Below are 15,713 nucleotides of genomic sequence, written 5' to 3' on the forward strand. Positions count from 1 at the left end.
AATGCATGGTAGTGATCTCAGGGCTGCTCAGACCTGGCTGGAATCCAGGCTCAGCCACTTAACCAGCTGTGAGACTGTGGGGAAGTTACTTCACCTCGCCTGGCTTCAGTCTCCTGTTCTGAAAAACGAGGGACAATAGTAGCGTATATATTGAGAAGTAATTGTGAAAATCAAATGAGGTACTGGATGTAAAGTATTTACTACACTGCTTGACACACAGTGAGTGTTCCATAAGTATTAGTGGTAGTGTTAATTGATAAACTTGAGAGGATGGGGAGGGACCTAGGTGGGTAATGAGAGAATATGTAGATTAGAGACATTGAGAATGGAGAGCGGGTCTCTGTGGTGATGCTTGTTATCTCAGGTAAGCGTTGAAGGTGCAGAGTTTTCAGCTTGGGCTCAGACTAAGATGGTCTGGGTTTATATCCCGACTCTACGTCATGCTAGGGTGTATTCGGCAAGTTATTTACCTCTTTGTACCCGGGTTTGCTCATTTGTAAATGGGAATGATTACAATAATACCCATCACTTAGGACTGTTGTAAGAAAATGAGTTAATACATAAAACGCTGAGAACAGTGTCTGGAACGTAGTAAGTGCTACATGGTCCTGGCTGTACATGGTATTATTGATGTTATTGTTATGTTGTTTCATATATATACTTATTAGAGCTAAATAGAAACCTTTACTGGTTATGAGCTATAAACACAAAGTATCCAACCCAAGAGTGTTTGATTGACAAAGTAAAAAATAATCTGTGAGCTACCAACGTCAGGCCCAAGTGCCTGACGGGCGTGCACGGGAATAAAGGACGCTGCTGAAATGAGCGGTTCTTGGGTACCACTGTGGCAATGTGATGACAGCTGGAGCATCCGTCACATCTGTATCATGTTCAAAGTGCAATAAATCTTGGTTACACAATGAACACCAGAGGAGAGACACCAGTGTCCAGGATGCAATAAAAATTCAGGAACACATGATAAGAGTAGATCCCAGCAGTGACTGGGGTCACAGAATAAAGACTAGGATATGAATTTTCTTGGGTGGCTCTGCATCGTGCCAGCTGAGGGACCTCCCCCTTGTAACCACCTGTGGTAATTAAAAGGAACAAACAACCATGAGGGCTTAGATGGCGGTGCTGGGGTACACGGCTATTCAATTTTGAGTCATTAGTCAGTTAGCTTATTGCTTACACAGTTACGAAGCCCTTGCTTTAGTTTCACTGGGGACTACGATGCAAAGTTTCCACGCCTGGGAAGCAGTGGCAGGATAGTGCTTTTTGCACATGCGGAGACCAAGGCCAAGTGCTGAGGAGCCAGTGCAGGCAGTCTGGCAGGCTCCAACCTCCTCCAAGTGTGTCGCATATGAACACAGTATAGGGCTGCTGGCAATCTGGAGGGAAGGTCGGAGAAAGCATTTGTTGGGACTTGCGTAGGAGATGTGACAGCATTCACCCATCAATTCACCCATCCATTTTATTCACCAAATATTTATTGAGCATTTTCATGCACCAAACTCTGTGCTGGGCTCTGGGTTACAACAACACACAAGGCAGATGTGGTCCCTGGGCTGTTGACAGGCCGTTAAGGTATATAGTTGGCAGGTGTTACGTAGGAAAGGTGGAGCACAGACCACTGAAAAAGAGGGAAGTAGAGGGTCTGAGCTACCTTCGGCAGCTGAGAGGTCAAACTCTCTGCAGAAAGGGAGACAAACAATCCAAGTTTGGTGTTTATCTTGAGCAGAATCAATAACTTTTGGTGAGGTCTGATGGAGTTGTTTAAACCACGGAGCCAGTCCCACAATGTGCTTCTATCCCACTTCTAAGCACAGGTTGCCTTCTGTATGTCATAGGTTTCCAGGCGTTGGGTGAAGCAATACGGTGAGATTCACAGGTACAAACACAGGACAGGGCCTGGAGCTGAATCAAGGCTCTAAAATCTGCTCCTCTCTACCTATCACTCCGAGGAATAGAACGAACTGCAGAGTAGTATAAGGACCATTGACCTTTAAAAGCAGATTTCAGCTTAATACTTCTGAAGGGCCTCAAAGACATACATAAAAGGTTTGAAACACATAATAGAATCCATGATAAATAGATCTTCCTACTCCATCTCTTACCTCATGCCATAATTCTTTGTCCAATTATTTTCCAGGGAACATGGGAAGTTTAAAAATGAAGTTGCAGCCAGCACTTCTAGCAGTGCTCTGATGCCTGGCACACCAAGTCATTTTTCTTCCAAAGGAAGTAGGGGTCACCTTTTTTGTATGCTCTTGACACCCACCTACCAAACCTTAGGAAGACCCCTCAACCTTGCCGTCCTGACCTTTATCAATTACTATACTGAAAGAAATTTTTGTTGCTTAAGTTCAGGTAGGCCAATAGGGTTTTCTCTTTATAGAGAACGTTATAGAGACCTCTGTAAAATCAGAAAGTAAATCTCAGTAACAACAGAAAAAAAGAGAGTCACTCACAGCTCTACAGGAAAATAGCATCGAAAGAATCCAGATTCGTAATTCACACAGATTAAATTACTCCTTAACTGCTTGATCTCAAGAACCCTGTTATTGATGCATATTTTAAGCATCTCTTAAATAAGATTCATTTGTAGAATGACAGGTAATGCCACTCACAAGGGGAAAATAACAATTTATTTATCATCCTAGATTACGAATTAAAAAGCATTTCACGGCAATTTAACTGATGAGTCAGAATCTTCACCCGATCAGTCTCATCATCGTGGTACGCAGCTCATTGACTGGGGGAAATGGGGAAGAGGTAGAGAGGATGTGGAGGAGGAGCCCCGAGGAGGCCCGTGGGCTTTGTGTGGGCCCATCTGCGGGTCCACCCTCTGGGCTGCAACTCCTCTGCAGGCGAGGGAGCCATCTTACAATGTATCTAAGCAGCAGTCTTTAAACATGTAGCCCTGTCTTTCATGACTTCGGCTTTAATTTAAATCATATTTATTTTCCGATTACAAAATAAATAAAAAACAGTATTTATTGAAAATAATTAGAGGAACTTGCCCAGCGGTCCAGTGGTTAAGACTGTGCACTTGCACTACAGGGGGTGCAGGTTCGATCCCTGGTTGGGGAACTAAGGTCCCACACGCAGCACAATGTGGCCAAAATAAATAAATAAATACTTTTTTAAGAAAAGAAAATAATTTGAGAATTTTTTAAAAGCACAAAGGAGACAATAGTAGCTAGCTTTCAAGATCCTACTCCTTGAGATGCACACTGGTAACATCTCCCTTTGTCTGATGAGTTTGTACCTACAACGTTTCAGAAGAGGGACAGTGCTTGATGCAAAGTGAAAAGGCTTTGTGGTGAGAGCAGGTTGGTGTGTCCAAGAAGGAGCAGGTGTCGCTGGAGCAGAGTAAGCCAACAGCAAGAAGGAGAATGTTAGGAGAGGTGGTCAGAGAGATAAACAGGAGCCAGAACTTACGAGTTCTTACAGGTCAGAGCAAGGATTTGGGGTTTTATTCTGAGTGAGATGGGAAGCCACTGAAAGGTATTCATCAAGGGAGTGACATAATATGACTAAACTTCTAAAAGGATCTTTCTTCTTGGGAGAGGGGAGGTGAATAGCACGAGGGTAGGAATCGTCAAGAAATGATGCTGGGGCTTCCCTGGTGGCGCAGTGGTTGAGAATCCGCCTGCCGATGCAGGAGACACGGGTTCGTGCCCCGGTCCGGGAAGATCCCACATGCCGCGGAGCGGCTGGGCCCGTGAGCCATGGCCTCTGAGCCTGTGCGTCGGGAGCCTGTGCTCCGCAACGGGAGAGGCCACAACAGTGAGAGGCCCGCGTACCACAAAAAAAAAAAAAAAAAAAAAAAAAAGAAATGATGCTGGCTCAGAAGAGGATGCCAGCAGTAGAGATGGTAAAAAAAAAAAAAAGGGGGGGGGGTTAGATTCCGGATGTAACTCAAAGGCAGAATCTAAAGGATTACTGATAAATTGCATGGAGAGGACAAGAGAAAGGAGTGAGGATGGTTCCTGTGTTTTTGTCCTGAGCAACAAGAAGGCATTGCTGTTTACTGAGAAGTGGCAGACTGAGGGAAAGCAGATTAAAGTCAGGAGCTTAGCTTTGGATATGTCACATTTGAGATATCACTTAGATATCCAAGTGGAGGTAACAAGTGGACAGTTGGATTTATGACTCTGCAGTTTGGGGTGATGTCTGGGCTACACAATTAAATTTTGGAGTTGTCAACCTGGAGCTGGCATTTGAGGCCCCTAAGCTGAATGAAATCATGCAGGGAGTGAGTGTACATAGAGATGTGAAGAGATCTGAGAATGACATCAGAGGAGCTCAAGAAAGAGCAGCCAGGGTGAGAGGAGGGGAAACAAGAGGTTGGTGTCTCAGAGGTCAGTTAAGAAAGGCTTTCAAGAGTGAGGCAGAAATCAACCATCAAATCAAAACTGCTGATAGGTTGAGTCAGATTTGCTGAGCAATGGCCATTGACTTTGGCAATGCTGAAGTCAACAGTGACCTTGACAAGAGCAGCTGCAGTGGAATATTTGAAGTGCCGGGGGTTCACGAGAGGATGGGAGGAGAGAGAGGGGAGATGAGAGGTAGAGGCCAAATAGTAGCTCAAAGCAAACATTCGGCAAGAAACTCAAGGCATTCATTGTCAAAGTAGTGAAATTATGAAAAGTCTGAATATTTACTCAAGAAAGAGGAATTCGCTTCTGTCTATGGGCATCTGTGAGGATCAGCTTGCTGGGTGTCTGCTAGATCAGGGATGGTGACGATTTACCCAACTGAGAGCTTCAGAGAAATGCTTATGTCACTAAAGATGGGATTAATGATGTCCAGCAGAGAATCCCTTTACTGTCCATTAGCTGTCATCAGATAAGAAATGCAAAAAATGGAATAATTTGATAAAAACAGCTCACATTTTTCTGTTGGTTTTCGCTTTGCAAAAGTGTCTTCACACATGTCACCTGATCCCCACACGGGCAGGGGAGGGAGCCATTATTTCACAGGCGAGGAAACTGGAACTTGGTCAAGGTCACAGATGGTATGAATAGAGGAGCTGGAACTCAACACAAGTTTTTTGACTCCAGATGCCAGCTCATTCCACTTTATCATCCTGCCTCACTTAAAAGGCAGACATTGCTTTTTTATTTTTTTAAGCTTGCTTACAACAGTGAAATAATTACCATGAGTCAGGCCCTCCTTGATGGGCTTTCCATGAATATACCACGTAAACCTCAGAACAATGCTATCAGGCAGTCACTATTATTATCCTCACTCTATAGAGGAGGAAATTGAGACAGAGAGGCTAAGCAACTTGCCCAAAGTCACACAGCTAGGAAGCTGTGAATTAGGATTAGAACCCAGGCATTTTGACTTTAGAACCCATGCTCTTAATGACGACATTCTGCTGTTTCATCTTCTACTTACACAGTCCTTCAAGCAGAGAAAATATGAATGTATTTGACCGTAGTCACGTGTGGATTGATATCGATCCTAGTCCAGAATTCTGATAATTTCGGTCAACTAAAGGGATTTTTACTGAGCACCTTCTGAGAGTGACACATAGGGTTAGATACTTCGAAATAAGGCACAAAAGAAGTTGAGATATGGTTTCTTCGTTTGAGGAGGCTACAGTTTCAGCAAATGTGCCATCAATTGTCTTGTTTGGCAATTCTACTGTGATTCAGGGCAGTAAGGAGAATTGCCTGGTCCAGTAGATTATATTATTGTTCAGCAAATATTCACTTTCCCCTATACCTTCCCCCAACCCACCGGAAGAGTTTACTTCCCTGCCCATGTTGGGTTTGGCGACGTCATCTGCTTTGGCCAGCAAAATATTGGCAGAGACAGTGTGAGCAGAGGTTCTAATAGTGCTTTCAGAGTTTGGCTTGGTCTCTTGCATTTCTTCCATCCACCATGAAAGGAGTACATCCCTGGGAGCCTCTTAGCCTGTCCCAGGATGAGACATACAAGGAGCGGACCCAACTCTGACTTGCAGCCTCAGGCCACGCCTAGCTGACTCTGCTTGAGTTCAGCAGAAGCCAGCCAAAAGAGCCACAACTCAGATTCACGAATGAGAAATAAGTATTTGTTGTTTACGTCACTGCGGTTGTTGGAGTAGATATGCAGCATTATTATAGAAAGAGGTGATGAATCCACATAGGATATATAGACAGAAAATTCACAAATATGGTTGGAAAACTTAGTTACCGTTTTAGCTAATAGGCGACATCTATCTGTGAATCAGGACAGGTCAGTTCACTGCAGCCCCAGTTAACGGCCATTGCCTTTCCCCTTGGAGCCACGCTTTGAAACTACTCTTTGAAGGATAGAAAACCAACTGCATATCCATCACCCCACACCGCTTTTTTTTCTTTTAAATTAGACATGTCAACCATGATGACTGTCACACCCCTGTAGAACAAAATGCACCACAGCCACTGGTAGAGGGACAGGTTTAGGCAGCCATATTCTAAGTCATACACGTATAACCCAATCTCTCCCAGCTACATCTGATTGGACCAGAGGCAGACACCTGACCTAAGAACAGCTGACCCATAGGCTGGCCTGAAAAAAATGATTAGCTCAGCCAATCAAGTCCCTCCAAAATTTGAACTAGGAAGTACTGAAACTTACTTGGTTGTTTAAGTGGAGGCTCAGAGAAAAATAGAATAGAAGCAGAGGAGAGGCACAGTCTCCTTACGGCATGACTAGACAGCTGCAGACTGAAGATCCAGGAAACCCGCCTGCAGGGGACCCCATGCTTCCTGGGGTCCAGAACTGCCCTTCGGCTCCATTGTGTAGGAAGCTTGGCCCGCAGGCACTTCCTGTTCTGGGATGTTCCTGAGATGCTCTTTCCATTGTTTCTCAATAGGCAATCTTCCAGCCAAGCGCCACACTCACCCAAGCTAACCTAGAAAGGTTCTGTTCCTCGCACATTTCTCATCCATCCTTGACAACCCACTCAGTTCTTCTTCTCCCTCACCTCCCTGGCTCTGACAGAGAGGAAAGGCAGCAGCCACTTCTTGCGTTATTTTAATGACCTGTGATATTGTAATATATGGTTGGAATGCGAAGAGAATCAATTGAAATAAAACACCACAAAGTGTGTCCCTTTCAAAGTGAAAGGCAGAGATGTTTTGCAGGCTGTTGAATAGCATGCACAATCACAGACCCAAGCTCAAGACTCAGTGCTCATGGCAGACACCTCAGAGAAGGTACAAGGACATGGTGGCCTGAAGGAGGAAGCTGCAGAGGCATGGAAGGCAGAAGGGGACACCAGCTTAAGAGAAATATTGTCTCCTGGAGTAAAAATACTACTTTTGCATTCAGAGATGATACTCTAATTTCTTTTGGAAGTGATAATAATAAATGAGGTTATTAATATGCCCCATTTAAAAAACTGTTTCATCATTCTTTTTTTTAGACATTTTTATTGGAGTATAATTGCATTACAATGGTGTGTTAGTTTCTGCTTTATAACAAAGTGAATCAGCTATACATATACATATATTCCCATATCTCCTCCCTCTTGTGTCTCTCTCCCACCCTCCCTATCCCACCTCTCTAGGTGGTCACAAGGCACCGAGCTGATCTCCCTGTGCTATGCAGCTGCTTCCCACTTGCTATCTATTTTATATTTGGTAGTGTATATATGTCCATGACACTGTCTCAATTCATCCCAGCTTATCCTTCTCCCTCCCCACGTCCTCAAGTCCATTCTCTACGCCTGCATCCTTATTGCTGTCCTGCCCCTAGGTTCTTCAGAACCATTTTTATTTTTAGATTCCATATATATGTGTTAGCATACCGTATTTATTTTTCACTTTCTGGCTTACTTCACTCTGTATGACAAACTCTAGGTCTATCCACCTCACTACAAATAGCTCAATTTCGTTTCTTTTTATGGCTGAGTAATATTCCATTGTATATATGTACCACATCATCTTTATCCATTCGTCTGTCAATGGGCATTTAGGTTGCTTCCATGACCTGGCTATTGAAAATAGTGCTGCAATGAACATTGGGGTGCATGTGTCTTTTTCACTTGTGGTTTTCTCTGGGTATATGCCCACTAGTGGGATTGCTGGATCATATGGTAATTCTATTTTTAGTTTTTTAAGGAACCTCCATACTCCTCTCCATAGTGGCTGTATCAGTTTACATTCCCACCAACAGTGCAAGAGGGTTCTCTTTCTCCACACCCTCTCCAGCATTTGTTGTTTGTAGATTTTCTGATGAAGCCCATTCTAACTGGTGTGAGGTGATACCTCATTGTAGTTTTGATTTGCATTTCTCTAATAATTAATGATGTTGAGCAGCTTTTCATGTGCTTCTTGGCCATCTGTATGTCTTCTTTGGAGAAATGTCTATTTAGGTCTTCTGCTGATGATCTGTCCATTGGTGTAAGTGAGGTGTTAAAGTCCCCCACTATTATTGTGTTACTGTCAATTTCCTCTTTTACAGGTGTTAGCAGTTGCCTTATGTATTGAGGTGCTCCTATGTTGGGTGCATATATATATTTATAATTGTTATATCTTCCTCTTGGATTGATCCTTTGATCATTATGTAGTGTCCTTCCTTGTCTCTTGTAACATTCTTTATTTTGAAATGTATTTTATCTGATATGAGTATTGCTACTCCAGCTTTCTTTTGATTTCCATTTGGATGGAATATCTTTTTCCATTCCCTCACTTTCAGTCTGTATGTGTCCCTAGGTCTGAAGTGGGTCTCTTGTAGACAGCATATAGATGGGTCTTGTTTTTGTATCCATTCAGTGAGCCTGTGTCTTTTGGTTGGAGCATTTAATCCATTCACGTTTAAGGTAATTATTGATATGTTTGTTCCTATGACCATTTTCTTAATTGTTTTGGGTTTGTTTTTGTAGGTCCTTTTCTTCTCTTGTGTTTCCCGATTAGAGAAGTTCCTTTAGCATTTGTTTTAGAGCTGGTTTGGTGGTGCTGAATTCTCTTAGCTTTTGCTTGTCTGTGAAGCTTTTGACTTCTCCATCGAATCTGAATGAGATCCTTGGCAGGTAGAGTAATCTTGATTGTAGGTTCTTCCCGTTCATCACTTTAACTATATCATGCCACTCCCTTCTAGCTTGTAGAGTTTCTGCTGAGAAATCAGCTGTTAACCTTATGGGAGTTCCCTTGTATGTTATTTGTTGTTTTTCCCTTGCTGCTTTCAATAATTTTTGTTTGTCTTTAATTTTTGCCAATTTGATTACTATGTGTCTCGATGTGTTTCTCCTCAGTTTATCCTGTATGGGACTCGCTGTGCTTCCTGGACTTGGGTGGGTATTTCCTCTCCCGTGTTAGGGAAGTTTTTGACTATAATCTCTTCAAATATTTTCTCGGGTCCTTTCTCTCTCTCTTCTCCTTCTGGGACCCCTATAATGCGAATGTTATTGCGTTTAATGTTGTTCTAGAAGTCTCTTAGGCTGTCTTCATTTCTTTTCATTCTTTTGTGTTTATTTGGTTCCTCAGCAGTGAATTCCACCATTCTGTCTTCCAGGTCACTTATCCATTCTTCTGCCTCAGTTGTTCTGCTATTGATTCTTTCTAGTGTAGTTTTCATTTCAGTTATTGTATTGTTCATCTCTGTTTGTTTGTTCTTGAATTCTTCTAGGTCTTTGTTAAACATTTCTTGCATCTTCTCGATCTTTGCCTGCATTCTTTTTCTGAGGTCCTGGATCATCTTCACTAATATTATTCTGAATTCTTTTTCTGGAAGGTTGCTTATCTCCACTTCATTTAGTTGTTTATCTGGGGTTTTATCTTGTTCCTTCATCTGGTACATAACCCTCTGCCTTTTCATCTTGTCTATCTTTCTGTGAATGTAGATTTTGTTGCACAGGCTGCAGGATAGTAGTTCTTCTTGCTTTTGCTGTCTGTCCTCTATATAACATTCTTAAAATGACTAAATTATAGAGATGGAGAAAGGGTGATTGACCACCAGAGGTTAGAGATAGTGGGGGGTGGGAGGCGGTAGGTATAACTATAAAGAGGTAGCATGAAGTCACTGATTTAGAGCATACATTGTGTCCTGAAGGATGGTACCCCATCATTGCAAGGTATCCCTTCCAAATTTGCACTTTAGCTGTTCCTTCAGTAGGTCATTCCACTACTCTGTCATGCTAGCTGCTTCTGGGTTGTATGGCATTTGCTATAACCAGTGGATCCCCCTCACACAGATGCTTTGCTGTAAAATGATGACTTCCTCTGTAAACCTCCAGTGGTAGAGTTGGCTTAGACCCTGTGGGCAGGGGAGACAAACCCATATCTGAATATGTATGTCTTATTGTCAGAGTGAAGTACTTCCCCTTCCAGGATGACAGAGGTCCAATGTAATCAACCTGCCACCAAGTTACTGGTTGGCCTACTTGAAGGATGGTGCCATATCAGGGACATATCCTTGGTGACTGAGGCTAGCAGGTTGGACATTCAACAGCAGCATGGGCAAGATCGGCCTTTGTAAGTGGGAGGCATGTTGTTGGTGCCATACAGTCTCCATCCCTACTGTGATTACTCTGTTCATGAGACCATTGTCTTGGCACTGGCATGGCCAATGGTAGGGGCTGGCTGATGCCAACTGGATTTTTAATGGTTCTTCCAGGGTGGGTATTAACATGAAATACTGAAGTCTCCATATTTCAAGCTTATTCCCGTTTGTCCATCCACATCCCTCTAGCCTCTACCTCTTCTTTGTCCCTGACCTTCCCATCTGTTTCCTCTTTTGATCAGCTGCCTATGCCATTTGCCACTGCCCATGGGTCTCTGTGAGTTCTAACCTCCGACCATTTCTCTTGTCACACAAAGTAGATGACCAGATTCACTGCCAGGCTCTGCTCACTGAGAGGATTTCCCCTCACCACTGTCTTCAGGTTCACCCATGAGTGTGAACAGTCATCTGTTTTTGGCTTATACTCACATACAAACCAACCCATCTATGAACGAACTTAGGCTTCTTTTCTCCTTTGTTATCTGGTCATAAGGGATTTCCGCCCCCCCCCCCCACCTGCTGACGTGGCCACATGTGTGAGCTGAAGGAGAAGCACTCTTCAGCTGCAGCAATTTCCAAAGAGGGCTGACAGCTGGCACCCGTCCCAGCAGCTGGGAGGAATGTCTTGAAGGAGAATCTGAAGGATGTACTGTAGTGTCCAACAAAAGTATCAACTATGGCTAAAGATATACCTACCCTATCACCCAGACATTCCTCTCTTAGGTAAACATGGAAAAGAAATGAGTGCATTTGTCCAACGACAACAAAGAAAGATATAACAATTCTCATAGCAGCTTTATTCATAATAGCCCCAAGCTTGAAACAACACAAATGACCATGAACAGGAGAAAAGATAAATGAATCAGGAGTGTTGTCATACAATGGAATATGAAACCACAATGTAAAAGAACAAACTGCCGATAGGTACAATAATATGGATGAATCTTACAAACATTATGTCGAGTGAAAAAGCCAGAACCCAAAGAGTATAGACTGCCTGATTTCATTTCCATAATTTATCAAGGACAGGCAAAACTCACTTATTGTGTTAGAAGTAAGAATACTTCTGGCAGAGGTTGGTGGGTATTGCCTAGGAACTTTCTGGGATGGTGGAAATATTTTATCTCTTGATCTGGAGCTTGGTTATGTTGGAATAGATATATGTATGTAAAAATTCATGAAACTATGTGGGTGAGATTTGTTTGTGTACTTTACACATTTCACTTTTAAAACATTTTATACCTCAATTAAAAAAAACTGCAAATAAGTAGCATATGCAAGTGAAACAAGAAAATAATAGTGTGCAATAAAAAAGATATACTATGTGGTTTCCTAATTTATGACACCTCTGCTTTGACTTTCTCAGCCATTTTTTAATAGGCAAAGCCTCAGGGCATAAACACTATGTAAATCCCACTTTGCTATCAATAAATTACATAGAGTTATAGTGTTGTGAATTTACCTGATGTGACTCATTTTGGGTCTTGGGGTTTCTGCTCGACTGTCCTCCATCTACAGCAGCATCTTCTCTCTGACCTTCCTGGAATAATTTCCATTTCTGGAGCACACTGCATTCTACAAAATATAAACATGCTCCAGTTCCCTTCCTTATACCTCTATATCTTCTCCTGTGGCTGGTGTCCTGTGTCTTTTATATTAGAGGCATTTGATGTCTCTATTCCTCAGCTATTTTCAATTACCCTGTCACTTCCCTTTCCTCATCCCCCAAGGCTTTCTGTGTGTGGATGATTTAGCAAGACTCAGTAATCAGGTATTTAAAGGGACCAGCTTCTTTTGCAACAAGACAAGTTTTTCTACACAAAATTAAGCCCGGTTAACACCATGATATGAGTTATGCACAGCCTTGTTCCCATGGTGAATATGTCAGGCAATGATTTATCTGTTGGGGGTAGGCAGGTGTGATGGGAGCATTCTATTCAAGTTATTTAACCATTTTCTTCGTCTGTAAAACAGAGAAATAATGAGGGGTAATAGGATTGCTGTGGAAATTATGCCAATAGATGTAAAACACTAAAACAGCTCCTGACAACGGTGAGCACCTTAATGAGAATTCTGATCTGAACCACGGTGCTCACTGAGCATGTGCAGAGCGCATCCATGGAAACCAGCAACAGCAGGAAAATGCCTCTTGTGTAAATAAATGCACCTCACTTGGGAAGGACGAGTCCCAAACAGGAAATGATCTCCTGTTGTTAACAGGCAAAACAGAGAGAATGATTTAAGTTACATGGAGAGACTTTCTTTAAAGACTGAGCTGAATTAATTATTAAAGACGTATGTGATGGCGCAGGCAGGAGAATATCAAGGAGTTTTAAATTATTTACACTTTATTGCTCTCTGTCTGTGGGCATCTGACACGCCTCATCTTCTATTGGGGGATTCTGCAGAATGTTCTTAGCCCAGAATATTTCCTGATAATGCACCTCCCTGAGAAGATCTTGAAGCTTCTTACCCATTTAAAATAATCAGAGTGTCTTGAATTCCCTATTACGAAGATTCTGCTTTGGGGAATATCTTCTTTCAGGATGCAGATTGTACCTTCAATTTTAAGATGTGTGAGATGGAAGCACTGTTTGCAAGGGACATGTTAGTTCTGAATGTACAATGAACTCTCTACCATTTCTGAAAATCTTGATATGGTGATAAACACAATATGAGGAAGGTTTCCCTTTTCAGATGCACCTTACTGCTTCTTCTACCTATGTTATTTCCTGGCACCTTGGAGTTCCAAATTGTCCAAATATGCCCATGTACTGTACTGTGGTAATAAAAGTTAACCAACTATTGTGTCTTACCTACACGTCTCCTGGACCTGATGCATGTGTATGGGAAGGGAACTGAAAAGTTCTCATGGTACCAAGCTGCACAAATATGAGAAGAAGGTGAGTGTTTGTGAACACCTATGAAGAGAATTTTGACAAGGGATGAGGGCTCAATGACTAACCTGGGGCTCTTCCTCATCTTTAAGTGTAAGTAGAGAATGAGAGGCATAAAAGTCCTGTGCAAATAAGTTGTCATGGGGTCTCTTGAGCACCCCAGCTTCCCAACCTTGCTCTGCCTCCACCAGGATGACTGATTTTGGGGTCCCAGCAAACGCCAGGTGTCTCGGATAGGTTATGGAAAAATCCAATGCATCTATTATTTTTATTTATTTATTTATTTATTTTTTGTGTGTGGTACGCGGGCCTCTCACTGTTGTGGCCTCTCCCATTGCGGAGCACAGGCTGCGGACGCGCAGGCTCAGCGGCCATGGCTCACGGGCCCAGCCGCTCCGCGGCATGTGGGATCTTCCCGGACCGGGGCACGAACCCGTGTCTCCTGCATCGGCAGGCGGACTCTCAACCACTGCGCCACCAGGGAAGCCCGCATCTATTATTTTTTTACATCAATTTTTCCCGGGTGTGCAGAGCCCTGGCTATAAGAAATAGCCTAAAGCTAGGATTGGGGGTGGATGTGAGGCAGTGGAGGTGGTAGAGAAGGAAACAGGAGGGTTAAACTGGGTTTCACTTTGACCACTGTCTCCTGACAAAAAGGTTTCTACTCTAGGAATCTCTATGTCAACATGCTTACCTTGGTTGATAGCCTTTGGATTAAGGAAGAAACTAGGAATTTGAGAGAGATGATGAAAAGCCCTAATCAGGGGCCATCCATAGCACTTATTTACCTTCTTTTTGTAATCCTACCATCATCTCTGTGCACCTAACTTCTTGACATTTGGGTCAGCTACAGTTGGGCTGATTGATTGTAATGGGGTCTTTGGATTATTAGAAGATAAAAGAGGAGGGGGCAAAACCTCTCAGTCCTAATCCTCAGGTATGCCTGGTAAGGCTTGTGAATCCAAACACCATCTTCCTTCCCTTCAGGGGGTTTGAATAGCCAGGAAGCAGAAGAGTGGCTCTGCTTGGGCAGGTCTTGGCGATGCTCTGGAGGTGATGTTTCTATTCCCTGGAATGGGGTGAGGACCAGAGGCTGTCAGCAACACGCCGGGGGCTTCCCTGGTGGCGCAGTGGTTGAGAGTCCGCCTGCCGATGTAGGGGACGCGGGTTTGTGCCCTGGTCCAGAAAGATCCCACATGCCGCGGAGCGGCTGGGCCCGTGAGCCATGGCCGCTGAGCCTGCGCATCCGGAGCCCGTGCTCCGCAACGGGAGCAGCCACAACAGTGAGAGGCCCGTGTACCGCAAAAACAAAACAAAACAAAAAAAGCAACACGACGGATTGAGGTGCTCCATCTGAGTTAGTTCTTATATCTCAGCTGCAGTCTTTTGTTTGGCATTAATTTCCAGGCTCTCGGGGAGATCTTTATTCAAATGAATTAATTCAAAAGAACACCCCCCGATTAATTAGCGTGAGTGGTTTTTACTGTTCCCCTAAATCAGAGTGGTAGCTCTCACTGTCCTTGCTCCTGCCCACTCTTGACCCCTGCAGGGCTGTAATTGGGTCCTGCCATTTCCCACCTTCTCCCCGTCCTCTCCTCGGGTCTGGCTTGCATTCCACATCCTCTGCATTTCTTTTCACAAGATCTTTGACTGTTTCTAATTCCACATTCCAGACAATTCCTGACCTGCAGCTGTTGCTCTTTATGGGAGCTCTGGATGTGGCCTTGTCAGGATAGAGGCCCTTGGCTCCTGTTGGCCAACAAGCTGGCTGATCCCTTAATGTGGCTGAAGGTCTTTTCATTTTTAAACTTCAGTTTCCCCTCCCCTCAGAGACCTTAGGAAGTCTTCTGTATCCTTGCCTTTATTCTCGGATGGTGTGTTAAATCTGTAGAGGTGTTTTCTCTCTAAATCCTAGCCTTTTTCCTTTTCCCCCATACTAGGAGAAACCCTTTTTTCTTCAGAAAGAGGCCTCCTGGTTGCTTTCCCCAACCCTTTCTTCCTTCCCTTAGCTCCTATCCACAGCATCCTTGAAGCTTATCTGCAAGTGTGTGGGTGGGTCTTCCGGGAAGGGACAGGCAAGACCCAGGACTGAACAATCACCAGTCCTTGCTTAATGCGTGTGGCCCCAGGAGAAGGGGCTTGGCTAGGTGAGGCGGGAAAGCGTCCCTTCCCTGGCTTGTTTCTGTCTTGTCCAAAAACTGCAGCTCTGCATCCCATGACACCCAGGGCAGCACTGTCTTCCCAGACACCAAGTAAGAGTAGCCTTCCTTTACTGTTGGCAGCCATGATGGCTAATATATGTAATTACTTATTATGTGCTAAGCTTGGTAC

The 15,713-nt window shown here is 43.6% G+C and overlaps 1 protein-coding gene across 1 annotated transcript in view; it reads left to right on the forward strand.

Annotated features, from left to right (window-relative positions):
- The window catches only part of MAP1B (microtubule associated protein 1B), a 234,430-nt gene that overhangs the window by 4,787 nt on the left and 213,930 nt on the right, over positions 1 to 15,713 (forward strand). The gene's annotated exons all lie outside the window — the stretch shown is intronic.

The sequence above is a fragment of the Kogia breviceps genome, chromosome 4 (assembly GCF_026419965.1).
Source record: "Kogia breviceps isolate mKogBre1 chromosome 4, mKogBre1 haplotype 1, whole genome shotgun sequence".
In the NCBI taxonomy this organism is placed as follows: Eukaryota; Metazoa; Chordata; class Mammalia; order Artiodactyla; family Physeteridae; genus Kogia; species Kogia breviceps.